Below are 13,104 nucleotides of genomic sequence, written 5' to 3' on the forward strand. Positions count from 1 at the left end.
GAGATGCAATGCCTTTTTCACTGATGGATCCTAGGAGATGTAGATTGTAATTCTTCAGGTTTTTTTTCATGTGCGTGAAAAATGCATCAAAAACTGATTGCAGCCGCACGGAAAAAAAAACGAAGACTTACAAACAACATCTCTTAGCAACCATCAGTGAAAAATGCATTACTGCTGGACTGCATCCGGAATACAATGCGTTTTTCACTTCTATGGGGCCAGATTCTAGCGCAACACATAATTGATGTGTAAAAAAATAACGCTCATGTGCACAGACACATTCAAATGAATGGGTCAGGATTCAGTGAGGGGGCTATGCGTTCACTTTAAGCATTGCACCAGCACGGAAAACTCGCTTGTGTGAAAGGGGCTTTAGGACTCTTTCACACGAGCGTGTCCCTTGCAGTAATCACACTCCGTGCGTTCAGGACTTGATTGATAATGCTGTGTGCTTCTGTCTGACCTTTCTGTAACAGAATCATACTGACAGCTTGATTCTAGCTCATCTCTCCTCCTGTGGCATCACTAAGGAAGCATTACATAGCACACATTGAAATCCATGGGAATATGGTGGCTACTCCAGATTGAGTCACTTAATACCTTATATGGAGAGAGGGTATGAAAAAGGACAACTAGGGGTATTCCTACATTTATGGTACTTCCACAGGATATATCTAATAGGCGGGTGTATTAACTATGGGTACCCCTCTCCACCTATTGGGACACCCATTTAGCAAGCCAAGCAATTGCATATAGAGAGGAGGCTCTAGGGCAGGCATGCTCAACCTACGGCCCTCCAGCTGTTGTAAAACTACAACTCCCACAATGCCCTGCTGTAGGCTGTTCAGGCATGCTGGGAGTTGTAGTTTTGCAACAGCTGGAGGGCCGCAAGTTGGGCATCCCTGCTCTAGGGGGTACGAAAAAGGCATTGTTCCATAATGTTTAGACAGCTAAAGGACCCAAAAGGGGTCGCCCCCACACCAGACATTTGCTGACATAGCCTAATATTTTTGCTCAAAATAGTGTGGAAATGATCATATAAAAAGAAAAAAAATACAGAAAACATAAATTGAAGTATACAGTTATAGAATTACAATGGTGACCTCTAGTGGTGACTCTGTATACAGCAGTCAACTACTCATTGCCAAGCACATAAAGGTGCATTCACACAGCAGTAACTAGATTTGTGTTATATTCCTATTAATTGTGACCGTAACAAAGTATCATGGACCAGAAAGAAAAATTAACCAGACCCAAATCAATGAACGCTCTGGTCCAATTGACAAATAACTGGCATCATATGATCTTGTTTTTTGCACTTATATGACTGGGTTGTGCCATCAGGGTGTTCTCTGTATTTAGGGAATATGTTCCCTTGGTTTTTGTAGCTGCTATACATCATGGTTTTAACTCATGCATTTGTAATACGTACAATTAAGTTATACATGTTTTGGACCAGAGCTTTCATTGATTTAGGTTTGGTTGTGCTTATGGAAAGGGTCCTTTTATATCTATGGGCATATGTAGATTATATACAGAAAGAAAAATGACCCTTCCAGGTTGCCTGGTAATTCCTTCAATCCATGATCTAGGACAGTGATGGGCAAACTGCGGCTCTCCAGCTGTTGTAAAACTACAACTCCCAGTATCGGCCTACAGCAGGGCATGATGGGATTTGTAGTTTTACAACAGCTGGAGAGCCACAGTTTGCCCATAGGAGAAGGTCTGCCCAACGACTGGGCAAATCAAAGGAAACACCTACAATACTTTCATGCATCCACATAAAAGAAAATGACATAAAAGACTTAACATGCTACCAGATCATTTTTCTTTTTCTACCCACCACACATTTTAGAGACCCCCTCAGAGGGGTTTTGGAGATTAGAAAAACATGGCTACTTTAATTCAGAAACAGTGCATCTTGTTGTCCATGGGCCTAATCTGTAATAATATTCTGTGATGTCACGAATGGTGAATTATCATTGTAAAATCTACACTGCAACACAGGAAGGAAGCAAAACTAGTGGCTCAGTGGTCTGGGTACTCTGGTTTCCTCCACACTCCATAGACATACTGGATCTAGACTGGGAGCTCCACTGGGGACAGAGAGTGAAGATAATGTCTGTAAAGCACTACAGAATATGTTGGCACTATACATGGAAGTAAATAAATAATAAACCTGCCAGTAAGGTTAGTATTTTTTTTATTAAATTTATTTATTTATTTATTTTTATTATTTTTTGGGGGGTTCTGTGACTTCTGGGGACATTATAACTACTGGAGGCACTATAGAGGGGTCTATATCAACTACTGGGGCAATATAGAGGAGCCTATATTAATTACTGGAGCACTATAGAGGGGTCCATGTGAACTACTGGGGACACTATAGAGTGGACTACATTAACTGAGGTGGGCGAGAGGGGAGCAAACACATTTCACATTCACCACAAGTGGGTCTGTCTGTTTTAAAATGCCAGGGCTGAATTTCAGTCCCAGTCCGGCCCTGGTAGTTTATCTCTGCACGACACATACACAGATGTTATATAGCAGACACAGGAGACTATGGAAAGCAGCTGACCCTATCTCAGCTCAAGCATACTCCATGGAGTGCACAGTTCACAATGTGATCCTAGTGGGAGGGGGAGACAGACGCCATAACTTTAGAGTCTACAAGCTGTGACCTGCTGTGACACTCAACATGACTTGAGCACTTAGGCTACTTTCACATCTGCATTTTTGTTGGATCCATCATTGTGAGGAATGTGGAAATTATGATTTAATGTCAGCCATGATTTTGATTTGATTCAACTTTATTGTCAGTACACAGGTATAAATAGAGGGTAACGAAATGCAGCCATCTGCTGTCAGATAGCAGAGAACTCCACAGGGGGTCTGGCTCAAGCAGGCCACTTGCGTACATTACACACCTTCACCCAGCCAGCCAGGAACCTAGCTAATTTACCAGGAAAAACCTCTCTGTAGGGGGTCTCAACCATTGCCCAGATCAATCAGATCCCTCAGACATCATGGAACCGTCCATCACAGGCATACGTCAGTTATATATCTGCGACCCCGGGGCCAAGACGGACATGCCCCTGGTCGTAGGTTGGTAGTAGGGTGCCAGGAAGGTGAGATACACAGATCTCCCCACAGAAACCTAGTAATGGTACCATGTTTTGGCTCTAACTGTAGCCGGAAACCAGGCGGATCCGTTGATCCCAGAACCATCTCCCTGTGACCTTCTGGTCTGGAGCTATGGGCCCTAGTGGGTTTTGTGGGTCTTTGGGCTGCGAGGACCAGCAGGGAGGGGGGACCTCTCCCAGAGGCAGGGAGGGGAGGGGCCGACTACAGTTGAAAATGGCCAGGCAAGCAGAGTCCAGTGTCTTTCTCTGGAGGGGAGTCACGTCGTGTGACGTGTTTGGAGGAGCCGGGGACAATCCAATGACACACTCAAAAACACTGCTTGCAGCGTTTTTCTGTCCAGCATGGGAACGCAACCAAACGGAACGGAATGCATTTTGTTGCATTCCGTTCCGTCCCCATTGACATTGAATAGGGACAAAACTAAAGCGTTTTCCTCCAGTATTGAGATCCTATGACGGATCTCAATAGCAGAAAGGAAAAGCGCAGATGTGAACGTAGCCTTACATGGCCGAGGGGGGTTGCTCAATGCTGGCTTCTTATACACACATGCTCCAGGCAGAATCTGCAACCTTCTCCTCACCGGCACTGCTCAGCTGTCAGAAGGATTTAAAGCAACAGAGCTCCAGTAGCTTTATCCAATCTCAGAGAAGGTCACACTCATAAATCAGCAACAGGTTCTTGGTTGAATCACGCATAAGGTAGCTGAAATCATTTAGAAAGCTGAAGAACCAGATTTCTTGATTACAGTATACAGGTGAAACTCGAAAAATTTGAATATCGTGCGAAGTTCATGTATTTCAGTAATGCAACTTAAAAGGTGAGACTTACATATGAGATAGACTCATTACATGCAAAGCGAGATATTTCAAGCCTTTATTTGTTATAATTTGGATGATTATGGCTTACAGTTTATGAAACCCTTACAATTTTGAGGTTCCCTTTGCTCAGGGGGTATGGATTACTTAGCTGACTAGAGTGTGACACTTTGAGCCTAGAATATTGAACCTTTTCACAAAATTCTAATTTTAAGTTGCATTACTGAAATCAATGAACTTTTGCATGATATTCTAATTTTTCGAGTTTCACTTGTGTATATGGTCCTTGGAAAGCTGGGTGGTTAGAACTATACACCTAGCATAAGGCTGGGTTCACAAGTCACTGATTGGCTGCGGATTTGCTGTTTTGGATTTTTGTGCCTCAAATCCACAGTGTTGTACAGTACCAGCAAAGTGAATGGCACTAGATAAATCTCATGTACACTTCGCTTTTCTTCGGTGTGGAAATTGACCTGTCGTGCGGATTTTGAAATCTGCAGCCTGTCAACTGTGCAATTCCGCACCTTTAAAAGGGGTTCCCCGGGAAATAAGAAAATGAAAATACTTAAATATTACTTTATTATAAATATATTCTCAAATACCTTTCATTATTTATAATGGCTCGTTTTGTCTGGGGAGCGATCATCAGGGGAAACAAAAATGGCGACCCCGGCACCATGGGGGCGCGCTGTGCGCCCTCCTATGCCAACCTGTTTCTAGGTTGGTGGGAGGAGACACACGTGTACCCCACTTCCATGTATGGTGAACATGTTATAGCGTGGTTTCGCTATATCGACGATCTCCTCATTTTTTGGCGAGGCACAACTCAGCAGTGCATGGATTTTGTTGCCATGTTGAACAACAATCCATTTAATATCTCACTTACCCACAGGATCTCGGATACCAGTGCTGACTTCTTGGATTTACGATTACAATTGGACGATCAGGGCATACGGACATCATTATTCCGCAAAGAAATGGCAACTAATAGCCTGTTACATTTTAATCGTTTCCACCCGGCTCATTTGCGGAAAGGCATCCCTAAAGGACAGTTCCTGAGATTACGCCGCAACTGTACGACCATGTCGGGTTTTAGTGAAGCTTCAAGGGACCTGACAACCAGATTTCGATCACGTGGAGCATATGAAATGGCAAGGGGGGCTGATCGTCTGGAACTGTTTAAACCCAAACCACGGCCTAGGAGCACTCAGGTACATCTCATTACCAGATACAATAATCAATAGCGTGATCTTTATAAAGTACTAAACACCCACTGGCATCTCTTGGTGGCAGACTCCAAGATACGAGACTATGTTAATTCGAGTCCAAAGATCATTGCACGACGAGCTCCAAGTCTATGGGACAAATTGGTGCGTAGCCACTTTCAGAGGCCCACGCAAGGTTTAGGGAGGGGCATTAGACTACGTGGGACATATCCATTCGGTAACTGCAACATTTGTCAATACATGATTTGCACTGACTCTTTTTCTACCCGCGGGCACCCAGATGAGGTCTCCCTTGGACATTACATCAATTGTCGGTCTCAGAATGTGGTCTATGCACTGATTTGTGAATGTGATAAAATCTATGTTGGCCAGACTGGCCAGGAAGTACGGAAGTGTATTCAACAGCACCTATCGAATATCGCTTTGGCTCGACGAGTTCGGACCCAAGCCAGGAAACCCCTGACTTCAGTAGCCGCGCATTTTCTGGACTGCCACCAATGTATAACATCTGGACTTAGGATCGCTGGACTTGATTTGGTACGCAAAACCGTGAGGGGGGGCTCGGTCACCTCTCAGCTATTTCGTCTGAAATCCAAATGGATTTTCTCTTTGGATACGGTGGCCCCCCCATGGATTAAATGAAGAACTTACATTTACCGGTTTTTACACTTGATGTATTTAGTATATGGCTTTTCTGTACATATGTCACCAGGGCCAACACTTATCTAGCATTGTTATTATACGCAGAGTCATGACGGGTCATTTACACATTGTATCTATACATGTAACTTTATTAATTAATAATTTCTCGTATAATTATGCACATCATATAGTTTACAATAAAAATGTTCTTTCATGGTTACTATAGTGCAGTGCACTTAATGCACAGTCTTTTTAGCACATAGGTCATTATTGCAGATATTCACATTTTTTCGGCAATATGACGGCACCTTTATGTCGGGTCACATACACATTGAACATATGTGTTCATGGGAGTGTATATAATCAATTTTGACTTGGTTAGGTTTACGTATTATGAATTGCTCATAATTATACATTTAATCCTTTACAGGTTTTTGTTCACTTTATATTTTTCACCCAGTGTAGCACTATCACCTCCTTCCTCATCACTCCCTGCACTGATTGATTTTGCATGTGTTTTGATACACTTTCACATGTCATTACTTTTACCACTAAATGTATTTTAATTTATTTTATTTATTAATATATGAATTATTATCCATGGGTTTATTTCTGACTGAGTGCTTGCTTGAACCATGTTTATACATATATATATATATATATATATATATATATATATATCCGTAATGTACCTGCATGTCTTTACTTGTGTCATATATTGGCCCCTGAGTCAGCTATGGTGATTATGGCTTGTGATATGGCCCCCGAAGCCATGGGGCCGAAGCAGTCATCTGGCCCCCGAAGCCATGGGGCCGAGAATTCTTTATATATTTTATAGCCGGCTTGATAATTCCTGGCCATGTTGGAGGAGAGGGAATGTTGTACCAGGTTCCTGGCGTGAGAAAGGAGGGACTCTAATCCATCACCCGGGAATTGAAGGCTGGGAGAGGGGACCCCGCGGGATCTGCTTCTGGCATCACCTGGAAAAAAAGGGGGTGACCCAAAAATACTGCACCACGTAGCCCGGTGAAAGACCGACCTGGCAGTGCCAGGAAAAAGTAAACCAGGAAGGGACAGGCATGGGTGAGACGAGTGTGAAAGAGTAGGTGGGCCTGTGCGGATCATGGGGAAGTATCGTAATGGATAGGAGGCTAAGCCTGGACAGATCCGCCGACAACGGGAGACCCTGGAAAAAACCCGGAATAGTAGACATGCAGGGAGACCAGACCTGAATGTACCAGGCAGAGAAGGAAGAACAGGGCCTGGACGGACCCGGGGTAATGATACATAAAAAATTAACCGAACGTACCCGTTCCCAGGAAAACAAAATCTAGTCGAGTCAGAAGGAGGAATAACTGAGGAGATGACAGCCTGGGCGATCCAGCAGACAGAGGTAGGTACGAGCCTGGGCGATCCAGGAGACAGAGGCAGGTATGAGCCTGGGCGATCCAGGAGACAGAGGAAGGTACGAGCCTGGGCGATCCAGTGGGAAACCGGAAAAAACACAGCATATGAATAAATGAACATACACATACAGAACGGCCCTGCTACCACTACATATCAGTACAGGTGACGGCAGGCAAATGGTCAGCGTGCAGTGACTGTGCATAGTGTCTAGGCTGAAGCTGTGTATTTCCAACCCAGGTGAGTCGTATTCATGTAAAACACAGCCCAGCATGCACTCCAACGTGGATTTTGCACTGTATGACCAGCTCCTAGCAACCACAACAAGGAATAGAGGAGCTGGTTTAGCTGCAAGCCACTATCAAGAGCGATGTCATTGTGTGTGAACCTGATCTGCAAAATTCCGCTGTAGCAAGCATAGAGGAACCGGGAGGAGCGAGCACCGGTAAGTTTGGGCAGCAATGACACAGTACTAACCAGGACACCACCTGTAATTCAAAACACACAAGTCCGGCAGTGGTTCTCAACATGCGTTCCACGCTGGAACGCACGCCGACCCCGCGACCGGAAGCAGGGAAACACATGAGCGCTGATCGGAGGAGCCCTGTGGAGGGGATGGACTGAGGAAAGGAGCTTACCCATCCTGGAGACGCGTACAGGCGGTGGACGACTCGGACTGCAGTAGTTAAAGCGATTTTTTTTTTGTTTTTTTTCTTTATTTTTTAAAGGAGACCAGTCTGAGTGAATATGAACCAGGATTAAAGAGGACCAAAAAAAAATATATATAAATAAATCCTCCCTGAGGTGAACAGAAAAGTAGGCCTATGGAATGTAACAGACCACCGAGGAAAGGAACGTAAGCCTGAAAAGAACGCAGTTCTGTTTGTCGGGAGAGAGGTACCAGAGCGGTGGGTGCAGACTGCCCCGGTGAGATGCGTTCCACGGTGGCTTTCCTCGTTGGTGGAACGCATGCGATCCCATCACGGCCTTTCACTTCCGGTCATGTGACCGCCTGTACTTCCGGTCCCCGGCGCATACTTCTTTGGCATGCGATCCATGTTTAGTACTGGCCATCTGGATTCTCATGCTATATGTGAGTGCAGTATGCGTCGCAAGGCGGCCATACCTCTCACATTCATGAGCGCAGTATGCGTTCCACGGTGGGTGTCTTCACCTCCCACTTCCGGTCCGCGATTTGCTTGCATATGCCACTGCTGAGTTCACACACTCCCATTTCACAGGTGAATTCTATCATGTTTAATTGTCTGATTGTATGTTTGGTATATATATAATGCACTGACATAGGGCTCGTTACCCTTGAGGAAGCCAGACTGCGACGGCAATACGTGTTGGGCATTTCTCATCTTTCTAGATCCACTGCACCAGCTGCTAATACAGGGTTTGGCTCTCATCATTTGACCCCATTGTGGTCTGCTTTTATTTATTAGTGACCTTATCTTACTTCACATTTTCTGTATGTGATTTATAGGTGCATATTTTATATAGCTGGTATTGATTGTATGTCCTTATCTGTGGACGTTCAGTGGAGTCTGTATGTGTCGGTCCTATTTTGTTACCGACATGCTGTTTATATTGTATACAATTTTTTAATGTGTCTGTCTTTTGGTGTGATCTAATAAACTTTATACATATTTTTAGCCATGAATATTGTTGGATGTGCATTTATAGGGTGGTTCTTTTGACTCGTTCTTGGGTCTGTCTTGCCCTGATTATTCTAACCACCCTTTTGCACTCCTTGGATTATTTGTATTTATTAGTGTGCCCCCTCTTTCCGTTACTCATAAAAATGGCCGCTGTCCCATTAGTTCACACAAAACCTGTCCTGATCACACAGGAGGACAAGTTACTTTACAACATTGAGGTAAAGAGCCGCCTCATCCTCCTTTCTACTTGTCAGGGATTATCATCCTAAATACAGATGATAAGAACTTTAGCTGAATCTCTGGGGAATTTAGTTCTTGAAGAGACATGAAGAACAGAGAGGATGGGCAGGCCAGACTGTGGTAATGGTAAACAAGTGCTGCTACTGATTACCCACACCTCACCCTCCTCTCATGTCTCATCTCCATTCCCACAGAGATTCACCTGTATTCAGGATTATGATTCCTGACAAGCAGAGCAGAGAGGAGGATGAGGCAGTACTATGGCCCCTTGCAGACAAGCGTGTCCGGATGCGTTGTTTTTATCGCGCGGGTGCAATGCGTTTTGCACGCGCTTGATAAAAAACTGGATGTATACAAACAACATCTCCGTGAAAAAAAACATTGCATCCGCACTTGCTTGCGGATGCGATTTTCACGAAGCTCCATTCACTTCTATGGGACCAGCGTTGTGCGAAAATTGCAGAATATAGAACTATTTTCACACAACACACAAATGATTCGTGAAAACCAACGCACATGTACGCAGCCCCATTGAATATAATGGGCCCGGATTCTGTGCGGGCGCAATGCGTTCGCATCAGGCATTGCACGCGCGCGGAATACTCGCTCGTGTGAAAGGGGCTTATGGCTCATTGTGGTGAAGTAACTTGTCCTGTGTCATTAGGATGGGTTTTGTGTGTACTGATAGGACGGCGGCCATTTTATTTCTCCTAATGATTGCTCCCTAGACAAAACAAGCCATTCTAAGTAATAAAAGGTATTTGTGAATATATTTGTTATAAAATAATACTTAAGTATTTTCATTTTTTTTAATTCCTGGAGAACCCCTTTAAATAGACTGGTTTTTCCCATAGACTTCAATGGGGTTGATAAAATAGTGCTGCACAGTAGGATTGAAAAAAAACTACTCTGCTTTCCTTTTGCAAAAAGTCACAAGTAGAGAAGTGTGAGGTCACCAGCAAGGAGAGGTGCCAGGCCAATTTTGCAGCCAGCCAGTTTACAAGTAGTTTGAATTCACCAACATTTCATGTTCACTCCTTCTGCTGGTCAACAGTGGGAAATATAAAATAAAATTTTCCAAAAATATCTATAAAAAAAAAAAAAAAAAATTACAAATTAAAAAAAATAAAATAAAATAAAATGGACAAAATAATTTCATCTGTAAAAAAAAAAAAATTATGGCACATTTGCTTTAACCTGCTTCACTACACCAGAACTGTGGGCAGGGGGCAGGGAATCTATTAAGCATATTAGTCCACCAGTAAATACAGAAGAAAGTGGGCCAAAAAATAAACAGCAGGGGGTGCTACCAAACTGGAAAACGTAATTCATTGTACAGTCGTGGCCAAAAGTTTTGAGAATTACATAAATATTGGAAATTGGAAAAGTTGCTGCTTAAGTTTTTATAATAGCAATTTGCACATACTCCAGAATGTTATGAAGAGTGATCAGATGAATTGCATAGTCCTTCTTTGCCATGAAAATTTACTTAATCCCAAAAAAAACTTTCCACTGCATTTCATTGCAGTCATTAAAGGACCTGCTGAGATCATTTCAGTAATCGTCTTGTTAACTCAGGTGAGAATGTTGACAAGCACAAGGCTGGAGATCATTATGTCAGGCTGATTGGGTTAAAATGGCAGACTTTACATGTTAAATGGAGGGTGATTCTTGAAATTATTGTTCTTCCATTGTTAACCATGGTGACCTGCAAAGAAACGCATGCAGCCATCATTGCGTTGCATAAAAATGGCTTCACAGGCAAGGATATTGTGGCTACTAAGATTGCACCTCAATCAACAATTTATAGGATCATCAAGAACTTCAAGGAAAGAGGTTCAATTTTTGTTAAGAAGGCTTTAGGGCGTCCAAGAAAGTCCAGCAAGCGCCAGGATCGTCTCCTAAAGAGGATTCAGCTGCGGGATCGGCGTGCCACCAGTGCAGAGCTTGCTCAGGAATGGCAGCAGGCAGGTCTGAGGGCATCTGCACGCACAGTGAGGCGAAGACTTTTGGATGATGGCCTGGTGTCAAGAAAGGCAGCAAAGAAGCCACTTCTCTCAAAAAAAAACATCAGGTACAGATTGATCTTCTGCAGAAATTTGGTGAATGGACTGCTGAGGACTGGGGCAAAGTCATATTCTCTGATGAAGCCTCTTTCCGATTGTTTGGGGCATCTGGAAAAAGGCATGTCCGGAGAAGAAAAGGTGAGCGCTACCATCAGTCCTGCGTCATGCCAACAGTAAAGCATCCTGAGACCATTCATGTGTGGGGTTGCTTCGCATCCAAGGGAGTGGGATCATTCACTATTTTGCCCAAAAACACAGCCATGAATAAAGAATGGTACCAAAACACCCTCCAACAGCAACTTCTTCCAACAATCTAACAACAGTTTGGTGAAGAACAATGCATTTTCCAGCACGATGGAGCACCGTGCCATAAGGCAAAAGTGATAACTAAGTGGCTCGGGGACCAAAACGTTGACATTTTGGGTCCATGGCCTGGAAACTCCCCAGATCTTAATCCCATTGAGAACTTGTGGTCAGTCCTCAAGAGGCGGGTGGACAAACAAAAACCCACTAATTCTGACAAACTCCAAGAAGTGATTATGAAAGAATGGGTTGCTATCAGTCAGGAATTGGCCCAGAAGTTAATTGAGAGCATGCCCAGTCGTATTGCAGAGGTCCTGAAAAAGAAGGGCCAACACTGCAAATACTGACTCTTTGCATAAATGTCATGTAATTGTCGATAAAAGCCTTTGAAACGTATGAAGTGCGTGTAATTATATTTCACTACATCACAGAAACAACTGAAACAAAGATCTAAAAGCAGTTTAGCAGCAAACTTTGTGAAACCTAATATTTGTGTCATTCTCAAAACTTTTGGCCACGACTGTATAGTAATACTTTTCATGGGCTAACCCCTTAAAGCATTACACAGTAGGGGTACTTTCACACTAGCGTTATTCTTTTCCGGCATTGAGTTCCGTCCTAGGGGCTCAATACCGGAAAAGAACTGATCAGTTTTATCCTAATGCATTCTGAATGGAGAGCAATCCATTCAGGATGCATCAGGATGTCTTCAGTTCAGTCTTTTTGCATGCGCAGACCGAAAAAAAAAGCAAACATTTTTTATACCGGATACGCTTTTCTGGATGACACCGGAGAGACGGATCCGGCATTTCAATGCATTTGTCAGACGATCCACATCCGGATCCGTCTGACAAATGCCATCAGTTTGCATACGACGGAACTGCCTGCCGGAATCCTCTGCCGCAAGTGTGAAAGTACCCTTAAGCCTCTTTCACACGGGCGTCGCGTGTCAGACCTGGACAATATGCGGGTGCGTTGCAGGAAAATGAGCGATTTTTCCGCGAGAATGCAAAGCGTTTTAATGCGTTTTGCACGCGCATGAGAAAAATCGGCATGTTTGGTACCCAGACCCGAACTTCTTCACAGAAGTTCGTGGATCGGTGTTGTGTAGATTTTATTATTTTCCCTTATAACATGGTTATAAGGGAAAATAATAGCATTCTTAATACAGAATGCTTAGTAAAATGTCCATTGAGGGGTTAAAAATAATAAACAAATTTAACTCACCCCGTCCACTTGATCGCGTAGCGGATCTCCTCTTCTTTCTACTTTCTTCAGTACCTGGCTAAAGGACCTTTGATGACGTCACTGAGCTCATCACATGGTCCATCACCATACTGCTGGACCATGTGACGGGCGCAGCGATGTCACCACAGGTCCTTTTCATCAAAAAAGAAAGAAGACATGCCAGGCTGAGCATTCAAGTGGATTAAGGAGAGTTTATTGTTGTTTATTTTTTAACCCCTCCATCACTATTTTACTAAGCATTCTGTATTCAGAATGCTATTATTTTCCCTTATAACCATGTTATAAGGGAAAATAATAAAGAAAGATCGGGGCTCCATCCCGATGGTCTCCTAGCAACCATGTGTGAAAAATT

Source organism: Bufo bufo, chromosome 1 (assembly GCF_905171765.1).
Source record: "Bufo bufo chromosome 1, aBufBuf1.1, whole genome shotgun sequence".
NCBI lineage: Eukaryota > Metazoa > Chordata > Amphibia > Anura > Bufonidae > Bufo > Bufo bufo.